This window comes from Penaeus chinensis, chromosome 27, assembly GCF_019202785.1.
Source record: "Penaeus chinensis breed Huanghai No. 1 chromosome 27, ASM1920278v2, whole genome shotgun sequence".
Taxonomy (NCBI): domain Eukaryota; kingdom Metazoa; phylum Arthropoda; class Malacostraca; order Decapoda; family Penaeidae; genus Penaeus; species Penaeus chinensis.
Window position 1 is genome coordinate 25,035,735 of NC_061845.1, and position 9,580 is coordinate 25,045,314.

Here is a 9,580-nt window from a genome sequence, read left to right on the forward strand (position 1 = left end):
GTTATTATCATCATCATCGTTATTATTATCATTATTTTTATTATCATCATCGTTATTATTATCATTATTTTTTTCGTATATTTTTTTCTTTATTTGCTTTATTTATTCCTCTCCGATATCTGAAACTCGTCCTCACTTACGCTGTTTTACAACTCTTTCCAGGCATATCTCCCTCTTTCTCTCTCTCTCTCTCTCTCTCTCTCTCTCTCTCTCTCTCTCTCTCTCTCTCTCTCTCTCTCTCTTTCTCACTCCCTATTCTTTCTTTCTTTCTTTCTTCCTTTGTCTCTTTCTTTCTTTCTCTCTTCCTTTGTCTCTTTCTTTCTTTCTTTCTCTCTTTCTTTCTTTTTTCTTTTTTTTATTCATTTTCTATCCATTTATTTTTTTCAATAACAACCCTCTCTCCTTCCCTCACAACAGGGACACGGCGCTCGTTCCTGAAGAGTTTGGTCGAAAGCGAATTCTGTTTACGCTCGAGATCCTTTGTTCGTTCGTGCGTGCGCCTGGATACTGTTGCTTGCTCCCTTCCATACTGAGTCCTTGTTACACCTTTTCATGCACGAATAAAGCGTTGGTTGTGGTTTTTGTTGTTGTTGGTTTTTCACTGTTGTTATTGTTGTTGTTGTGAAAATTTCGTTGAAATCTTTGAGGGCTTCGTGTATTTTTGTATGTCTGTCTATGTGTCTTTTATTTCTATATGCTGCTTGTGCATGCACACTGTATATGGATAAATATATGAACACAAACATACACACACACACACACACACACACACACACACACACACACACACACACACACACACATATATATATATATATATATATATATATATATATATATATAGATACATGTGTGCTTGTACGCACACATGTATACCTATGCATGTATGTATGTAGGCATGTATTTGCGTATGTATGTATGCCTATATGTATGTATGTATATATGTATGTATGTATGTATGTATGTATGTATGTACGTATATATGTACGTAAGCATCCGTACGCATTAGTACTCGCTCGTATGTATGCATGCATGTATACATGCATCTCTATATATATATGTATGTACGTATGTATGTATACATGTATGTACGTATGTGTGTATAAGCGTACGTAAGCATCCGCAGGCATTAGTACTCGCTCGCAAAATGCCCACCAAACGCAGAATCAATTCCGACCGCAAATAGGCGGCCGCACACCACTACAAAGCGCCCATTTTTCCGCCGCTCACTCAAACGAAGCAGCTCAGAGCAGCAGAAGCAGAGGCGATTCGAGCAGACAAGACCGCGAAGCATATTCAGCAGAGCCGGGAAGGGAAGCGGCACGGCGGTAAAAAAGCGGCAAGTGCCTGGCATTACGAGTCTAGTGGACCAAGACGACTGATCTGGTGCTAAATTGGACGTAAAAATTCGAAATTGAAAGACCCTCCCCTGCCCCTCTCGTCTCTCTCTCTCTTTCATCTCTTTTCTCTACCCTCTCTCTCTCTCTCTCTCTCTCTCTCTCTCTCTCCTCTCTCTCTCTCTCTCTCTCTCTCTCTCTCTCTCTCTCTCTCTCTCTCTCTCTCTCTCTCTCTCTCTCTCTCTCTCTCTCTCTCTCTCTTCTCTCTCTCTCTCTTCTCTTCTCTTCTCTCTCTCTCTCTCTTTTCTCTCTCTCTCTCTCTCTCTCTCTTCACTTTTTTTCTCTCCCTCTCCCTCCCCCCCCCCTCTCTCTCTCTTTCTGTCCCTCTCCCTCTTCCATCTTCTCTCTCTCTCTCTCTCTCTCTCTCTCTCTCTCTCTCTCTCTCTCTCTCTCTCTCACTCTCTCCCTCCCTCTCCCTCTCCCTCTCCCTCCCCCCCTCTCTCTCTCACCCTCTCTCCCTCTCCCTTTCCCTCTCCCCTTGTGTTGCGTACTAGAGGGAGTGCGACGACGCGTCCAATGACCGACGGAAGGGAGAAGTTTGGCAACGTTGCGATTGTTGTGGTGAAAACGATAGTGTTGTAAGCGATGAATGAATAGGGTTATGATTGTTGAAGGAAACTCTTGTGTGTGTGTGTGTGCGTGTTTGAGAGTGAGAGAGAGAGAAGGGGGGGGGGGGAGAGAGGGAGTGAGTGGGTCAGTGAGAGAGAGAGAGAGAGAGAGAGAGAGAGAGAGAGAGAGAGAGAGAGAGAGAGAGAGAGAGAGAGAGAGAGGGAGGGAGAGAGAGAGAGACAGAGATGAAGAAAGGGAGAGACAGGGAGGGAGAGAGGGAGAGAAGAAGAGAGGGAGAAAGAGAAAGAGAGAGAAAGAGAGAGAGAGAGAGAGAGAGAGAGAGAGAGAGAGAGAGAGAGAGAGAGAGAGAGAGAGAGAGAGAATGAGAGAGAGAGTCAGAGACAGAAAGAGAGAAAGAGAAAAAAAAAAGCAAAGTAAAATGAACATCATTGCACACAAGGCTAGTTCGCCCAACAACTTTGACAAAACGCATTTCCTTATATCCTCCAAATAGATAAAGAGCAATCATCCATAACAAAAAAGAAAAAAAAAGAAAAGAAAAGGAAATCATAACCAGCCTTTTATTACAGAAACATACCTTCATATCGACTGAACACGCAAACACCGATACACATATTGAAAGAGATTTACCCAAAAATAGCAAAATCGATGATCTTTCTCATTGTTATCTCCGTTGACTATTACAGACATCTCTTCTTCAATAATTCATAACTATTGACTTTCCTTAAGGGGGGGGGGGGGTAGGACGGGGGTATGGCAGACGCTATCGAATGATCATGAAATAATCAGATTATGAATTAAGAAAAGAAAGAGAGAGATATAAAAAAAAAAAGTGGAAAGGATATGAAAAAGAAGAAAGTTTTATTTTTCTTGTTATTTAGATCATGCAAACAATATTAAGAAATTAAGCTTCCTTCTCGCAGTTACTTATTAAGTCATCAAACTCAGTAAAGAAATAATGGTACCAATTGTTCAATGATCAAATGGTATAATAGTGACATTAGTTATAATGGTACTGTTGATAGTGATGGAAACTGCTGCTGTTAAGATAGTAATAGTGGTGATAGTGATGATTATTATGATTAATGATAAGGAGAATTATGGTGAATAGAATAACAGAATACATAAATGTAGTGATGATAGTAATGAAAATGTCTAATAATACTGTTGTTGATAATAATAATGGTGATGATGATGATGATGATGATGATGATGATGATGATGATGATGATGATGATGATGATGATGATGATGATGATGATGATGATGATAATGATAATGATAATGATAATGATCACAATAATGATAATAATAATAATAATAATAATAATAATAATAATAATAATAACAATAATAACAATGATAATGATAATAACAATGGTCATAACAATGAAAATAATAATAATGATTATTATAATAATAATAATGATTATAATGATAATAATAATAACAAAAATAACAATGATAATAATAATGATAATAAAAATGATAATAATGATAATGATGATAATAATAATAATAACGAAAATGATACTGATAATGATAATGATAATAATTACAATAATAACATAAAACAACAATAATAATAATGATATTACTAATAATGACAATACTAACAATGATAGTTGTTATTATCATCATTGCCATTAACTTTACCAATATTATTATCATTATCATTATAATAATGATCATAATAATAGTGATGACATTACTACCACTACTAGAACTAATGATAATAATAATGATGATAATATCATCATTGTTTTATCATAATAATAATAATAATAATAATAACAATAATGATAATAATAATAATGATGATAAGAATGATAATACTTACTCTACTGCTACTACTACTATTGTTATTATTATCATTATTATTATTATCATTATTATTTGTATTATTATTATTATTATTATTATTATTATTATTATTATTATGATTATTATGATTATTATTATTATTGTTATTATTATTATTATTATCATTATTGTTATTGTTATTGCAATCATAATTATTATTATCATTACCATCACCATAATCATTATTATCATTACTATTATTGTTAACATTATTATCCCGATCATTATTATCACTATTATTATTATCTATAATGTTATCATTATCACTATCAATATTATTATCATAATTATCATCATCATTACTATTATTATCATTATATTGATACAAATGCAGATAAGGCAAAATCAATACTATAAACATGCCATTAATCCAAGAGAAAATAACAGTAACAGTAGGAATAAATATGTCAGTAATAATAATAATAATATCAGTAACCGTCAAGCATATTGCAACAAGAATTGCAATAGCTCCATCAGCAACAAGAATATTGACGGCAGGAGATCCCCTTACTGAAATATTAAGAATCGTGACGATGTATATGAATCTGTTGCTATTATTTTTAATTTGCACATATTGATACGGCTGGCAATTAAAATGATAATGCGATTGGTATTGTTGATAACGACAATGATGCAACGGTGAATATTGAACGTAGTTTTCCTGGATGCATAGATGTGATGGTTTATGAATAGATATGAACTAATGAATTCCCAGATCTAAATGTCTGTATTTATTGTTGTTATTTTATTTATTGATTGATTGGATTGTCATTATCATTATTCTTTATTAACTTTCTTAGTGTCTTATTGCTTCTTTCTTTCCTTTGCATTGCATTTGTTTCATCTATATTGTCGTTTTGTATTCTTATGAATCATGTTCACTAATAACATTGATACATTTAATATCATGGCATTAGTTACCCTGAAAATTTGCAACGCTGTTCGTACTTTTACTTATTTATTTACTTATAAAATTCATCATCCGTTTTTTTTTTTCTTGTTGCTCGGATCAATCTCGTTAACTCCCAAGTTTTAATCAGCGTCGAGGTAATCAAAGAATGAGAAGTTTTTAAAAATTACTTTTCCCGGATTAAGACTATCAACGCCAAGAATTGTTTACAGCACGGGGTAAGTGCATTAACGTCAAGTGCAATGTATACGGTGGGAAGGAGTTCAAAGCACAGCCGTAATGCTACAATAATGTACGATTATTATGTTATTTGTACATTCTGCACGCTCCTTTATCCCTCATGACATTAATCACACGTGAAAACTTTATTCATAAGTTTGCATTATTTGTTTATTTTCATTTTTTTTTTTTTACAGGTTGCTCCGTAGTGACTCGAAAGGCCAGACTGAAATTTCATCTCCCTCGAATCAATGCACAAAATGATACTGAGTTTTAGAATGTCCTCGGAGTATTTATTGCATTCCGATATGATGTGAAGGAATTACATGTTTAATGGATGAGGTTTATGGTTTGGGAAGGTAAAGTCCGCCGAGGGAAGCCCCGAGGTTCGTGAGGATTAGGATTCGAGTCTTGTGTGAGGTCTCATGGAGTCAAGCATCGATTAACACGTTCATAATATCCGTTTTCTTCCTGTTTTGCATATCACTCGCTGCAAGTTCAGACTCTCACGATAAACAACAAACATCAACATCCCGAGGAGAAACTGTCTTCGGGAAAACGGATATCCATTTATTGCCTCAAGTCGCTTCCCGGCGCCCTAACCCTCACGCGCTTGGGAAAGAGGGGAGATCTCGGCGCCCTGCGTACCTCGACCGGTTCGCAGTCTCGCGCAGATCCACTCGGAGGAAGGCCCATGTGCGCAGGTCCTCCGTCGTGTTTACTTCGTGTGGCCTCTTGCTAGCGGCCGCCCCGAACCACAGCCAGCCAGCAGTGGCCTATGATGTGAGCCTGCAACAAGTTTGGTTTCTTTGTCGGGCCTTGCCTGAGTGAAGGGCCTTCGCCGCCCAGTGGGATAAGGAATCGCTCGCGGACGGAGCGAGGGTCCAGGGCCGCGCAAAGCAGTAGAGCGGCGAGTGTAAGGTCGTTTATTGATCCTAACGTGAATCTCTCGCAATTCTCGGCGGGGGAGTTGTGGTTGTAAGGGAGTGTGTCACTTGAACTATTGCCTGACACCACCCACGACTGCAACAGTGCCCGTTGACACACGCCGCAACACACCGCAGGTAAGTCCCGGTCGCAAGCGGTGGCCGATATGCGTCTGTTCTTTCCCCTCGGATTCCGTTTTGATGAAGCGGCTCGTTATTGGCTCGCAGCCTTTATTGTAAACAACCCGTAACCAGCGAAGAAATCATGTTGTCATCAACTATTTACTCTGTATTCCTGCCCCTAGCTACTCGCATATCTACAATTTCTTCAACTCGTTTTCAGACCCTCGTAACTCGTAGCCCGCGTATCTTCAAACAGCCACGACACGCAAACACGACTCATCCGTTTCAGTGTACTCACTCATCACTCATCCTGACGCTGGGAAACATCCCTGACTCACGAGTGGCTTATCGAGAACACCGGCGACCTACCCATTTCTCGTAAACTCGCACGCAACTCGCCGATCATATATCACTGTTAGTGGCTTATTGACCCTGCTCTCTCATGCCAAACACAATCGACTCGCACTGACTTTGTGAATATCCAGTATCGTCATAATCGGACCATTTTCAACCAAATCATTCGGGGAATATAACAGTACCATGAATAAAGAGATATAAACTCTAATATCTTATGAAAACCGAAGTCGTCGCACAGAAGGGTATGAATTGCCAAAGATCGGTTAAAGTCTCAAAAGTTCGAGTAATTTCCATTTGCTCGAACACGCCGTATTGATTAAAACCCATCATGCGATCACTGATTAAAATTCATTAGAGTTCACTTTGGTAACTCATGCACAAGAAGTTGACGAAGGGAAGGGGAAGGGGAGAGGGCGGAGGAAGGAGAGGAGGAGGAGGAGAAGTAGGAGAGGAGTAGAGGAGGAGGAGAGGAGGAGGAGTGATTATTTGATATGATAGATATTGATAATGTCAATCAGCTGTTGCCACCAACTTCACTCCGCCCCAGTGGGAGAAAAATCGACAGCAATGAATAACAAAGTCGCCGTCAGAAGTGACCGTGAGATAATGTTCTAGTTATATATATTTTTTAAAAGAGAGAAATGGGAAAACAAATAAAAAGGAAGAAAGGTTAAGGGGAAAGAGGAACGAGAAAGCGAAATTTATTTTATTCACAAAGAGAGCGGTATGAATTTCTGAATTCCGCTTGTCCTTTTGACGCTATTGGCTGCTCGGACACCACGAAAAGTGGGTGAGGGAGGGAGGGAGAGAGGGAGGGGATGGGAGGGAGGAAGGGGAAGGATAGAGAGGGAAGGATGGAGGGAGGATGGGGGAGGGAGGTAAGGAATCTGGGGAAGGAACAGTTGTGAATAGATTCTTTACAGGACATTGGTTGGGTAATGTACGTTCAATTGCCTGAAAATCAAATATCCCAGAATTTCGCTTTTGCCTCGCTATATTATTAAACGACCCAAGAAGACTGATGAGAGGAGGGCGAAGAGAGAGAAAAGGGAGAGAGAGAGGAAAAAGAAAAGGGAGCGATCGAGAGATAATGTGCATGTGTGTATGTATGGTTATGCGCGCGCTCGTGTGTGTATGCATATGTGTATATATTGTGTGTGTGAGAGAATTCAAACACCTTACTGCTATGCCCTTGACTTTCTCTGTAATATAATTAGATTTACTGCATCTTTGTCAGTTTCGTCAATGTACATTGGAGGGTATACATAATTTGCATTTGCATTTTCTGTATATTATGATATTTCCGGATGCCATGCCTTTAACCCCTTGCCGACGGATACGACGGGTAGACACGTGCTTTGCCCACTGTTAGTACTTGTTTGATTGTTTATACACATAGATGGCTATACTTGTACTAAGTCACCAATGAGCCAGTTAGGAGTACTGCCCGTCTCGCCCGTTCACCCTTTTCTTTGATTTACGAAATATTTTACATTATCTTATTTTGCTGTTACTAATATTAAAAAACATTATAATAATTATAATGTTTATAATAAAAATAACACCATCGATATCCATAGCACTAGTAAAAAACACGTTTTTCCCGCCAATTCAAATCACGTATGGTCACAAGGTCTATTAATTGACTCCTTTGTGGCTAAGCACTAGCAGAGCCATCTATGAGCAGACATTTCACAAAAAATATAGAAAATGGGCACAGCATTTTCCCCATTTTTTGTTCATTTTCCCCGACGGCATTGGGTTAAAGATGCCCAGAAACACTGCCAGAAGTGAAGGCTAAAGCCATGGAAATACAAGCTATCTTGAGCTCTTAACTTTGAGGACATGAGAGTCAGGACTGGAAAGGGAGACAGTCTCCTTAAAGGCATGTGTTTTATCCCACCGTTGCCACCACTACCAGAGCTGTTAAGTCGTTTGTCCTTGAATTCACACTTTCTTACGCCAGTGCGGACTTGGTGATCAGCTTGTGGTGTTAATTGAAGGACTACAATATTCTTCGGAGGCTTGGCGTTTCCAAGTATATGTTTGTACACATACATATATGTATGTATAAGCATAAATATGTATGTATTTACTGTATCTGTCTGTGTGTGTATGAATATATATAAATATATTTATATATTATATATATACAATATAATATATTTTATGTACATGTCTATCGATCTATCTGTCTCCAAGTTTCTATTCATGTGTTTGTATATATACATATACATACACCCTACTTATGCATATACATTTAAACACATACTTGCATGCACACTCACACACGTACACACACCTATATGCTTAAACAACTAAATACAAAGCGTACTTTCATTTTCAGGAATATTTGCATTATCAAAATTGTATCCGTTCGTGCGACTTTTTGATTAATGATGACTGCAGATGATTATAGTCATAATGAGCTTGACAACATGTGACAGTTCAAATAGCACTAAACACTATAATTGTTTTTAGTTTGATTTTGAATAAATAAACTTTGTTAGTGCTTTTAGTTTCATATTGGTTATAGTGGTAATACGCATAAACAATAATGATATTGTTTTATTAAATGGAAAAACCTCAATTATGGATAGGATAAATAATACCAACAATATGGGAAGTTTGCAAGTTATGTAACAGAAATAATTTTATTACTAACTGTAATAAATGACATTGATGATAATTGCAATGGCGATATTTCAAGTGATATCAATGATTAGTATAATGACATTAATTGCATTAATAATCATTACTGTTTTGTCACAGTAGCATTGTCACCATCACGATGAATATCCTTATGGCAGGAAACGGGTAAAAAGGTAATGGTTATATACAAAACAGGAAAAGAAAAATAAACATGAATTTCCCTTTTTTTTTTTTTTTTTTTTTTTTTTTCTTTCTTTTGCCGGCTTTGCCTTTACCTTATCAAGCGAATGACACTTGGAAGAATGGCACAGTGGAAGTCATCCCCGGTGCCGAAATGGATACTTGACACCTCGTGGCACGGCACCGGAGAAGCGCACGACGATCGGCTTTTGTCCGCCTTCTCTGACCTTTGTGAAGAGGTGGACGCGCCTGCCTCGGGGTCGGGCGCTTCCCTGTGTTATAAGGTCAGGGTTATCGGCGCAGTGGAGGTGGGATTGAGCAAGAGATGGTGGAGGAGGTGGAGACGGGAGTGGAGGTGGAAGAGGAGGGGGAGAAAGAGGAAA